The sequence below is a fragment of the Lucilia cuprina genome, chromosome 3 (assembly GCF_022045245.1).
Source record: "Lucilia cuprina isolate Lc7/37 chromosome 3, ASM2204524v1, whole genome shotgun sequence".
NCBI classification, from domain to species: Eukaryota; Metazoa; Arthropoda; class Insecta; order Diptera; family Calliphoridae; genus Lucilia; species Lucilia cuprina.
In genome coordinates this window covers 21,119,749-21,133,234 of record NC_060951.1, presented here as the reverse complement: position 1 = coordinate 21,133,234, position 13,486 = coordinate 21,119,749, and the positions used below count along the sequence as shown (strand labels likewise).

The 13,486-nt window shown below is 27.0% G+C and overlaps 1 protein-coding gene across 3 annotated transcripts in view; it reads right to left on the bottom strand.

Moving 5' to 3' along the window:
- LOC111674981 overlaps positions 1-11,925 on the bottom strand; it is a 175,540-nt gene extending 163,615 nt beyond the window's left edge. For 2 of the 3 annotated variants that reach the window (XM_046945590.1, XM_046945591.1), the window contains exon 1: positions 8,315-8,814. The gene's annotated coding sequence lies outside the window, so the exon portion shown is untranslated. Of the gene's footprint in view, positions 1-8,314; positions 8,815-11,893 lie in introns of those variants that run through there. The other variant, XM_046945589.1, reaches the window with a different exon arrangement.
- Between the last annotated feature and the right edge of the window lie 1,561 nt (positions 11,926-13,486).

The window sequence follows — 13,486 nt, the reverse complement described above, 5'->3', positions numbered from 1 at the left end:
TCTTGTACTTAATTGGACCACCCTGTATGATTGTTTGAAGTTATAACAAAGAGGTGTGCTTTGCTTTTTTGATTGTGTGGGAGTGTGTGAAAGTCTCTCCCCATCGCTTTGATTACTCGCGAAGTCATAAAAAATTGTTCAATTTCTTTCCCTACAATGAACTTAAACGGTAACAACACCAGCCAGCCAAAAGTGCTGGAGTCTATAGAAATCATGATGTCAATATGTTCTTTATTTTTTACTTTACTTTTTTCATTTCCATTAGTCGTTCAATAAACTTTGTTGTCGTTGTTGTAGATTTCTTTTATTATTTCTTCGATTTGTTCATTGCTGTTACACATATTTTTGTTTAAAGTTGTTGTGATAATATAAAAATCAATACAAAGTTTCCAAACAACAAACATTACGTACGAGAGTACTACGAGACTTTAGTATAAAAAAACAACAACTACTTTCGATAATGGGTGTATTAGACAGATCCCTCAAAAATAAAATAGGTTTGGATAGAACTAAAATCTTTCTTTAGTAATTAAACCTCACTGATAGAAAGGTATTACAATTTAATTACATGATTTGCTCAGATACCTTTTGTCATATTGAGGTTTTCTCCTGTAATTCAAAAGTAACCCAATGGATACTTCCAAAAACCTTTTATTGCACCTATTAAGTATTAGATAGGATACATCAAGAGAAAATATATATTTTAAAGGCCATGTCTAATGTATCTATGTAATTCTTGTAGGGTGGAACGGGTGGTATTTGTTGTCATTGTTTCTGCGTGTTTGTGTGTGTGTGTGTGTAATTGATGATGATGTTGGTAAACCATTGTCGTGTCATAATTTCATTTTGTATGCCGTAATGTTAAACATTTCGGTAACGGAAAGTGATAAGAAGCAATTTTCGATAGAGTGAACGCTTTTTAGTTTTTCCCCACTTCTAACAAACAACAAAAGCAATAGATTGAGTAAATGTCAATAGTCGATACTTTATCAATTTACCTGAATATTTGTCGTTTGTTCATTTAGTTTTTGTTCCCCCCGATTTTCTTCAGTTAAAATATTTGCGCTGTGAGTTTGTTTGCTTAACTGTCTATTTAGTGTAAATTGTAGTGAAAATTAAATGAAAAAAAATAATACTGATAAGTTTAATGTTATTTTTTTATTTACCCTACACCTGGTTGTATAGAACTGGTGGTATAGATTTTTTTGTAATAATTTATTAGTTTTTTTTAACGGAATATTTAATTTGAAGGATGGTATGAAATGGGCTTGTAGTTAGCCCTTATTATTACTATGCATGAGGGAAACAATTAGGTTCGATTAAAAATGATTACTAAAACCGTTTGTAGAATTTTATATTTTAATAATAGTATTATTAACGTAAACCTATAGTAAATATATTGCCACACATTAAAATAGAGTGCTACTTCAACCTGTATTGCCTATACTTATTATCTTGATTTATCTATACAATTTCTTGGTTTGTATTTCATTAAATAATCATTGTTATCACATAAACACAGAAACATGTTTATATATATGTATATATACTTAGAAAGAAAGAGACAATTTATTTATTTCTTCTTAATGTTGTCATAAAAACAAAATAAATATGGAACGATAAATGTGTAAATAAAAAACAAACAATTTTTTAAGTAAATTGTCAGTAAATACCCGCTAAAGATAAAAAACCAAACTGCATTTTACATTGCAATCAAAAGTAACGGTCTAAAATGAAATATTGCTGGTATCATTTTTAATGGTTCATTCTAAGAAGACCATTAACGAAACATGTTTCAGGTTAAGTTTAATCACCTTTACTTAAATAAATATTTAAACCAGCGAAAATGCTTTGACGATTAACAAGTAAATAATAAAATTGTATTTATTTAATAAAGAGTTTTACGGGGATTTATAACTCCAACGGAATTTTAATTTTATTACCCAGCAAAAAAAAGTGAGGTAAAAGAAGTAGAATTTTCACCACAAATAACATATGTACTTGAAGTACTTCCAATTTTGGTGAAAAACCTATGAATTTTACATTAGCGTGTCATTGGATTAATGCTGTTCATTTTTGACAACTATGAAGTACATCTAATCTTATTTATAGATGCAATAAAAATCCGATATTTTTATGCCAAAAATAATCCGAATACGTTCAATGACATGCTTATGTTAATTTCATTGGTTTTTCACTAAAGTTTGATGTACTTCGAATATGTTATTTGTAGTCACTTTTCTACATGTCTTTCCTCACTTTTAAATGGGTTATCATTTGTAAGAAAATATTTGGTTTATAAAAGCGAAAAATATATAATCGCATTTTTAAATGTGATTAAGATGACGTTTGTAAAGTATGGTATCAATTATTTTTTGCTGGGTAAGTATGACCTTCACTACAAATGATTTCAGAAATACAACTAGAGCTTTAGAAAGATCTTCGATAAATAATTCAACTATAATTTTTCCCAATTATACCAATCATTAAAGTAATATTACATACTCCCTTGCAAGGGATTTGAATGTCTCAGTATTTTGGACACTAAGGTTCTTTTCACGGACATAAAAATACATATGGATATTACTATTAAAATTATTCTATACATCATAATCTGAAACAGAGTTGCTGATCAGTTAAAGAAAAATAATAATGATAAATGTATGTTATTTATTTATGTTAATATTATTTGAGTAAAATTAGTTGTATTATATAATACTTCAAATTCACTTTCTAATAACTTCCAAAATAAGAATAACAAAATTACTTCCTGAGAATGACTTCAGATGTAGTGAATTTTGAATCGAATAGAAAAGGCATAACTCCTATGACAAGCCTGTGTTAAAATTATTACTTCTTCAGGTCTATTTCAGTAGCCCCATGGAGTAAATTCTACTTCTTTTTTTGGTCCATTGGAAAGCACTTTCTTTGCTGGGTTCTTTTTCGCTTTTTGGAAGTATTTTAAACAGAGCAAAAAATTGCCAAAAAAAACATACATTTTTTCTTTACAAAAAAATCGTATATATTCCCATTTTTCAAATTTTCACTTTTACATACTTTTTGAAATAGTTAAAAATGTTTGTCATGGCAGAAATATCATCCGTTGAAGTTGATGGACGGATAAACGTCGTTAAATCAAATCAAAATGTAATTTTGAGTCTAAAAACTTTTTAATATTACTGGTTGAGTAAAATTATAAACTAAAATTTTGCTTAAGTGTTTAAAGGTGTAAAGGATCTCCTTTAAAACGCCTTAGGTTTTGCTTATGAGCTCAGCCAAATATTTATAATAAAAATAACAAAAACAAGTAAAAAAACTGAAATAATATTTAGTTCGTGCGAAAAATACATATTGCACACTGTAATGGTTGATTAAACATTCCAATTTTTTAAAAATTATAAAATATTTTCTTGTTTAAAACTAAACTGCCATTGTCGATGACTAAGCCTGCAATATTTTCTGGCGACGGTTATTTTAAATACGTTCGGTGGCTGCCAAAGTATACAAATAAAATTTTCTTCCATTTATTTTTTAAATTTATAATTTTTTTATTTATCTTCATAAAAGTTAATAACATTTATAAATAAATTAATAATATGCTATTAATCTTGAAGTTATAGACTTCTGCGCAATTGTATAGCATTTTTATGTACATATTGCGTATATTCAATGGCGGCAACTTTTAAATATTATAGCCGGCCGATTAAGAGTTTTTCCCTTTTGACTTAGATTTAAACTATTTAATTATAACAAAAAACTTATGCATTATTATTTTAGGACTTATATTTTCTCTGAACCAATAAGGGCCAAGGTTCGTATTCATAGCCGATCAATCCATTAGAAAAGTATAACATGGCCTCAAACTTTAGATTTTTTTAAATTTTGTCGGCCTGAGTTATTTACTATAATCTAAGGTTTTTTTATTCACCATTAAATCTAAGTATTTTTATTTTCTGTAATTGTAATTTCAAGATTTAAAATGAAGTAAAACACAACCGCTGTCCGATTTGATTTAGATTCTTTCCCACTTTTTTCAATATTAAGAAAATACATTTTAAATTTCATATTCAATGAATAAACACGTGCAAGTTAAAAGTTTAATTGCTGAATGTTTATGTCAAAAAATGCCTATGTCAAGGAAAAGGAAAATGTTAACATGCCTCCTTCTGTCAATTTCCTGTTTGTTAAATGGGCAGATGAAAAAATTATATGTATTACAAACATAAACGAAAAACATTTGCTACCCTTAAAACAAAGTTTAACTTTATACAATTAATCAAAATATTTTGATCTGTAATTTACTGTAATTTTGATTATAACATACATATATTTAAATGAGTTAATTATAATACACTTTGAATTATTATTTGTATCATTAAACAAGTTTATTTAATAACAGATACGTATAAATGGCTAAGATACAAGTACTTTGTACATGTTAATTAAATGAAGTATTTATTTTAGTATTCGTCATTTCTCAAAATCTAATCAGTATTCAAAATATTGTTGTTGTTGTTGTTGTGTTATTTTTCATCTTTCTAATTTGTTTTACCAATACCACTACTATCATCCATCGAAGTTAAGCCCTTAAATCACATTTATTTTGTAGTTGTTGTGTAGTCCTCGACAAGATTAAAATCTTTATAATTTTTATTCATGTTTTTCGATTTTTCATTTCGTTTTACCATATTTGAGCAATAAAACAACATTTCTGGTCTATTAATATTAAACATTGACATTGATTGATTATTTCTATATGCCGGTTTTTTTTAAATATTATTTCGTATTATCTTTTAGACTTTGTTGTTGTTGTTACTATATTTATATAAATTTTTTGTTGATATTATTTTTACTATTTTTATATACATACGTATTCTATATGTTTTTTTTTTTTTTTTGTTTGTTTCCTTCCCTTGTTTAATATATTTTAAATATTTGTTTGTGGTTTTTGTTTTCTTTTCTATAAAATAATATGAGTTGTTTTTCTTATAGATTTTAAATCAAATTTTTATGTATATTTTGAATATTTTATGAAAACTTCATCATCATTTGGATTAAAAAAAAACATAATGGGAAAGGAAGGAAACTTAGAAGAAAGGGAAAGTAATTCAAACATTATGTAGTTCGTTTTTTTTAAGTTCAACAATATTTATTAATGGTTCGATGGCTGGATGGATGGATGAATGAATGGTTGGTTGTTTGATTTGTGCAAGATTAAGTTGAAGATTAGTTTGTGTGTTTGTGGCTGCTAACATATGTATATTTTGTAAATCATCATTAAAATGAAACTCTATATTAATATTCCCCCACCTCTATTAATCCCCCTTTCACGAACAAATTACTTACAACATATTCAATATTATATTTAATATTAAAAGAGCGCGATAAGTTTAGTTTGTCTTTTAAAAGACAAACCCTGAAAGTAAATTAAAATATGTTGTATGTGTATTCAGGATAAGTAGAATAAATATACAATCCATACCACATACCACTTGTATGTACTTGTACTCAATAAATATTTTATATGACATTATTCAAATGAAAGGCATCATCCTCATCCATGTAGGTACATACTACATATCTACATATTGTTAAAAAAAAAAAAAAAAAAAAAAAAAAAAAAAAACAATTTCTTGTTAAACTCTGTACTTTTTCTTTAAAAACTCACAAGCAAAACCATAATTTGAAAAGTTTTAAAATAAATTCTTAAAAAATACAGTTTATTTTGCATTTAATTTGTTCCAATAAAAAAGTTTAAGAAGTAACAGTTTTAAAGTGTTGTGGTGTTATCAAAAAAATAACAGATTTTTGTATCCAAACAGAAATTTAAAACTTTTGCGGGAAGTTTAAGAATATACCCACATACACAGTAATAAAGTTTAGCTAACCTCAGTAGTAGTTGCAGGAAAATGTTTGATAACAATTTTGTATATTAAAATAAATTTTGTTAACTAACTGTCATAAAAGAGAAAAAAAAACATTTTACTTTCGTTTTCATTTTACGTAAATTTTCATAATATTTAATATCGTACTTAAAGCTACTTTCATAAGTTGTAAAAACGGAATTATATATTTCTGGTTATTTTTTCACAATTAAAATTATATCACAATATAAAACTGGAAAAAAGTTGTAAGTCCATTGTAAATTATTTAACAAAAATTACAAAAAATTTTTCAACATTATTTGACAAATTGTATTTAATAATTTCTATTGTTACTAATTAAGCTACTAAGCGACATGCATTTGAATAATTCTATTGTCTTTTCTAAATTTTGCAATTTTCATTGTTTTCATCATATGAAATGCTGATTTTTGTTATAAGTTTTCGCTAATGCCATGAATAATATTTTTTTTTTTTTTGATGAATGCCCAGTTTAGTTCGTATATGTATATATGATAAGTACATACATATGTATATATGAATGTATGTATGTGTGTATGTGAGTATAAAAGTGTGTCCAGAGGAACACACTTTTTAAGAATCCAATGTCGGAATGCCTCTTTAAATGCACTAAAAATCGTTTTGCTTACAGAGAATACTCAAATAAAAATATTTATTATTCAAATTTACGGAATTTTTGAACCTAAGTATTTCGAAAAGATTGCGCGGGAACAGAGGCCCGTTAAAAAAGTTTTTTCTCGTAGTTAGTGTAATAAAGTGCATCGTTTAATGCGTTGACTTCGTTATAAAAAAGTGGTCCCCGGGACACCCTAAAGTATACAACCATATACATACATTCAATGTACAAGTACAAGCGCCATATTGATAGAAATATTAATTTTCGGGGAAAATTAATATTTCTGAAAACTATAATATACTAATATAATATTTTGAAGGTTGAACTTCTATCATTATTTCTTCTTGAACAAAATTATGCGAACAGTTTACTTGAATTTGTTCAATTTAGTTGAATTTGTATCAATGCGTATCCTGACTAAGTATGTTCCATCGATCTCGAATGAGAAATAGTTTGTGTGTTTTAAAATGGTTGATTTTGATTTTTTACGAGCAACATGATTCATATACAATTAATACGATTTTCATGTCTTCTTGAACGCCATAAAAACAAATCAATCAAACAAAAAGTCACTTTTATAAATCTAAATGCAATAAACAGTTTTTGAAACCCAGCCAACTTAGCTAATAATAACAATCTCTTTGGTTGGACATGAAAGCTCTATTGCATATATGCTGCTGATCGATGCAGAACGCTCCTACTGGAACACGATTCACTTTAAAACAAGTTATCAAAAATTCGTTTGATACGTTCATGGCCTCAAATAATTATCACTTGATGTCAGAATCTGTTCAGATGATTGTCAGATGTTACAATGTTGTCAGAGAAATGTTCAGAAAATATCTAACGAAATGACAACAAAACGTTGTCAGAAAAATCATTGTTAGTTAATTGGAAAACAATAATATGTTCACACATCTGACAATCGTGTAAACACATTACGTTGTAATATAAATTTCTGACACTTTTTATTGTCAGGTTTACGATTTTTGTGCATTTTACAATGGTACAATTTTCAGAGAAATTATTTATTTTGACAAAACTGTACATTAAAAGAGCATATAGAGCATTTTAAAAGGAGCTGGCATCTTTTAACACACAACAATCTGTCAAATGTGTGAAATGACAACTTTGTTGTCTTTTGTTTGTCTGGCAGAGAAATTGTAAGGTTCGATCGTCTGATGATTTACCTGTAGCTAAAAATTTTTCAACAGTATATAGCTTTAGCTATAACTGAATATTTTGAATTTGTATTACAATTACCGTCTTGGCTCAATTGATGTTCCATACGTACAACTAGTAGATACAGATCGTATTTTAACATTTAAACTCCTTTTACAATTTATTCTCTTTGTGTATCCAATAACTAGAGACTCAAGTTTATTAAAATCATCAATATTTGTTTATTATTTAATCTACATAAACTAATGATAAATAAATAATAACTTAAAACAGAAGGTAAGACATAATAACAATAAATATTAATTACTTATTTATTTTATTTAAAGTTCAAGAAATATTGCTTTCAAAAACATCTTTCTACTTAATCTAAAATACTAAATAGCAATAATAATAACAGCAAAACCCAACAACCGAAACAAAATGTCAATGTGCATAAAAAATTAAAATTAAACCAGTTGGGAATTAAAAGATTATTTTGAAATAACAGAAAAAAATTGCATGACTCTTGAATTTATAAAAACAAAACAAATAAACAAAATAAAAAAGTATTAAATATTTATTATAAACATTTTATTAAGGTGACCTCAATATTTTCCAATGACTCTGAACTTACCTTAAATATGTTGGAGTGTTTGTTGTAGCTTTAAGTATAATTCTACGTTGGTATCCAAAATTATAATCCAATACACACGTTGGACACAACACCGCCAGTCACTATCAAATAACCAGGAGTAGATTGAATTTGTTTGATACTGTAGGTTTGTTTCGGATTTACTTCTTACTTTTTCTGTAATTTAATCCACAGCAAAATGTTGTTGTTGTTCTTTATTTTTAATAAAATTATTTTGTTATTTTGTTCACTTTGTTTCAGTTGTTACACTTGATAATTCTACACTTTTCTTAATGTATTTTATTACACTTTTTATTTGTTTACCTTCTTCTTTTCTCTTTTCGTTTCGTTTTGTTTTGTTTTCTTTCTTAGCTTTGATTCAGATTCTGTTTGGAATTCTTCTTCTTATTATTTAATATTATTATTTTCTTCAGTTAAATTTAACTGAGTTTAATTTTCTTTCCTTTGTTTGTTTTTCTTCATAAAATATCAATGATGAATCACTAAAAGAAAAAAAATTGAAAGAGAGGGAGAGATAAAAATAAAATTATGATAACAACAACAAAAATATCTGGAATTATTAAATATTACTCGTTTACAAACAAGGGAATGGCTGTTGTTTTTTATAAGTATGTCTGTCTGTCTGTCTGTTTGTTTGTTTGTGTATTATATTTATTTGTGTTTGGCGAGAATCAAGAAAATGCACTTGCTTTGTTATTTTTTTCTTTTTGGAGAATTTGTTTTTTTAAAGTGAAGAAATTCGAACAAAATTAATGTAATAAAACATTAGTTTAAGGATTTCTTTATGTTAATATAGAATATAGAGTGCGAGTAACATATTTTGAGCAGCTTGCAACAAGAGTAGGTACAGCCTCTACCTAAATAAGTTTGTCCAAAAATTATATGTATGACATTTCGCCTTTCTTGTTGGTTATTTGAATAACTCCGAGTCGTTTACTGACTGTATTTTGAATGTTTTGAGTACTTTGTACTGGTAGGTATTTTGCTTGTTTATTTTTTTTTGTTTATTCATTTATTCGCATGCAGTTGTCAGTTTCAGAATTTGAAATACAAAGAAGAATTGAAGGGAGAAAAAAGTCCATCACTACTTGTTATTGTTGCCTGTTTGTTTTTAAATTGATATTGTTGTTGTATTCGCTTATTGGATAACTACCAATTTAACATCGGGCATAAATCAAGAGATTTTTCCTCTTCTTGTTAATTTTTGCCTTTTTCTTCTCTTCCTTTTCGTTTTGGTTTTATTTTGGTTCTTGAACATATTTTTTATTTGTTTTTGGTTTAAATATTTGCATTGTAAACCCAAGAGATAAAGGGAATGCAAGAAATTAAGACAAAACAAAAAAATTGTCTGGTACAAAGAAAATGTGCTTAAATTTTATCTTAATTAAGTTTTTTCGCTTACCCCTCTTATAGCAACGAAAATTTAAGAAATATAAAAATAAAAACAACGATTAGAGCTGCCAAACGAGTTAGAATGTATGTATGTATTTGATTCGGAAGTGGAGATTTGCAAAATATGCATATGTATGTAGGTATATTAAAACATAGACCAGTTAAAGTTTTTGTTTAACGAATAAAGTTTATTGATTAGAATTAAAATACTCATTGATAGTACATACATATTTTTTAAAATTTTAAATACAATTTTTAATTGATTTAGCACGTAATATTTTCTAAATCATAATTAATAGGTATTCACTGAATAAAGATTACGAAATTCCTTTCTTTGAATTTCCTCTAAATATATTAAAAAAAACTGATATTGTTTGATCTCTTAGAACTCATTTAACATTAATCTAAAAAAGCAACTTTAATTCAATTTCCATATTTCTAAAGGAAGTATCTTTCAATGGTTATATGGCATTCGATGTCATTTAAAATTGAGAATATCGAAGTCATAACTATACAGCAATACAATTTCCAAATTAACTGTTTAATATCAAATGTTATTCTTATTCGATCTAAAAAGATTTGAAAATAACAACGCTACGAAAATCAAATAAACTATATTATTGAAAAGGTGATAAGGCCCACTTTTTTGCAAAGACAATACCGGCCCTGATGAATGAATAAAATGTATTCATAATATTCCCTATATATTGAAAAGTCCAACCAATTATCAATTTATTCAAAAGATTTTTAGACGAACCTTGAACTATCAGAGATGCAAAGGTTTTACACCAATATATTATATATATTATGAATCCATATTGCTGTTAAAACCAGGCCTATCACTAATAAAAAACAAAATCTGTTTATTTATGTACATTCATATATATAATTTTTAATTAGGCGGTCTTGCAAAGTCCGGAATCCGACTTACTATATCTTATAACTTTTATAAAACGTTTGAAAATATAAAATCGGCCTTATCTATTCCACTAAGAGTATAAAAAAGTGTAGGGCCGACAACATTGACATAGAGCAAAATCTATATTAGGGTCTGAGGTTTTTATTTTTTGCAAAATCTATTAGACGCGGAAGGTTTTTGTAACAAAATGAAAGATATTGTCTAACGCATGGTAAAAGGGTTCATTTTTGGTTGTAATACTAATGGACTGGTTGCTTTGATCATTAAAGCTGATCTATGTTTATTTTGCTTTATTCCAATTTTGGATTGACAAGTACAATATATTAGTTTGAATCCAACGGAGTTTTCGGTTTCGGAGTTTACAAGAAATAATTGAATGAATAATTAACAACAGTAAATATTATCTTATCATCTATCATTAAAATTAAGTTTAGAATATTTCTATGGTTCCGTACTCTCGGAAGTTTGAAATTTATATTCCTCCCATTAAATAATAAAATTTTTTCTCAATTTGAAATTATCTTGAAACTAATATTATTATTCGCACCGTTTTGGGGTTAAATCTCCATTTATAACAAAAATACTAGTTAAATATTTTTGGTTAAAGTAAATGAAATTTTGCAATTGCACAATAGTTACAAACAATTAATAGATGAAACTGGTTTTAAATACCGCAGCAACAGGAACGAACAACAGCAGCAACGACGACAACAAACAGTCAGCTATAACAAACCAGTATTCAAACACTAGAAAATCAACAAATGATCTTTGTTTGTATTTTTATTTTTTTTTTTTATTTTATTATTCAAACATCACAACTAAATGCTGGTAAATAAAATGTTGTATAGAAGAGAGGTAAAAACAGAGACTGGTCCAGCTTTGTTGTTGTTGTTTTATATGTTTTTTTTTTTTTTTTGAGGGAAACAGAAGATGGTGGAGGAGGAGAAGGAAAAGAAGAAAAAATATACAAAATGAAAACCGGTTACTCAAGATCGCTTATAAAAATAGAATGACTGAGTGGCGAACTGATGACGCTGTATGGATGGATGGATAGCTGTGTGTGCAACAGCATGCAGCAACAACAGCAGCACGCCTTATTATTAAATGCACTATTTAAATATTTAGCACTCGCACACACACACACACTCGAATGCACTTATTGTGCATTTTTTAATACACATACCTATACAAACAAAAAAGTGACACACTCACTCACACTAACATTAGTATTTATTAGTTGAATTTTTTACCTTTTTATTCCACTAGACTTTTTTGTTTATTTATTTTGTTTGTTTCGTTATTTATTATTGTAATTTTTTTCTAATCTTTTTTTGTTTTGTTGTTAAGCACATTAATTTAATAATTTTTAATTAAATTTTATTTATATTTTCCTTTCTGTATTTTAACTTTGTTATATCCACTTGTATAGTTGTAATTGTAATAAAATATTATTATTTTGTTTAATTAAAACCAATATAAAAATATTGCTTGTGTATGCACTTAAATGAACTCCAAACTGCATGCATTTTTCATCAATTCAATTAAAATTTGTTTTTCTTTAGTTAAAATTGGAGTAAAAGTGCATTTTTTTCAAAATGCATACAATTCTTATTTTAACAACAACATCTGCACAAAAAACAAATTGAAATTCTTATTAAAACTTTATTTTTTTCTTCATACATGAGTTTGTAGTTGTTGCTTTAGACGCGCACGTTTTTCGTTCGTGAGTCTTGTTGTTGTAGGTAGTGAAGTATTTTAAACAATCACTCCATCTCAAGTATAATTCAAATAAAACTAAATTATAAGCACCACTGAATCGCACGAATTCTGTTTCTCGTTTTATCATTCAACCAACACGACCGGTGTTTACAAAACAACTGACGTTTGTTATAAAAGTTATCAAGCGGCAACGAGGCAGTCAGCCAGACAAGCTATTTCCATTGAATCAACATTGAAAGAGCGCAATGTTAACGAAAATGAGAGATTATATTTCAAAGAGAAATAAGTGAGAGCATAATTGGCATTTTTAAGAAAAATATTTGTATATTTTTTCCATCTGGCAATGCTTTTTTATAATTGGGTTCTCTTATTTTCTCTTACGTGTGATAAAATGAGAGTAAATATATTTGCTTTTAGTTAACATAGTGCATAAATGTTAAATTTCACTACATTTAACATTATTAGTAATGTTAATGTTTTAAATAACACTGTCTAAAAGTATGCAATACTTTATTCTTGTTTTCTTTTGCTGTTCGGTCAAATGTTGTTTAACATTCCATAAGAATTTTATATCAAAAGAGAAATGTAGCAATTTTGGTAGAATCGAACGTATTATTTGAACAAATTTTGTAAACAAAACAAATTGCACACAAACTTATGAACATAAAACATGTTATTACTTCATATAAAACTATATATGTTATAGAGAATAATTCAATTTAGTTTTTATTTATCTAATGTTCTTGCACCGGAAATGATAGATACATATATTTGAGTCAAGTTACCCAACTTTTAAAGTCGATGATACAGCTCTATCGGTCAAGAACCGATAGGCATTTTTGTCATTCAAATGTGTATAACTTTCACTTACACAGTGCAACACCATTTTATGATAAAAAACCAAAGATCCTTGTCTTCCAGTTATGTCCAAAGTCATGCACTTTCATATTTTTTTCATTTTTGAAAAAAGTGTTAATTTTCTAAAATTCGTTCGGAAATTCGATTTATTCCCTAAGGGAATGTTGTTGCTCTCATCACAAAGAACCAAAATTGTGAACTTATAAAGAAAAAACATTATCTTAATGATCAAAATTCCAAAATTTAATTTTGGTAATTTTTTTCCT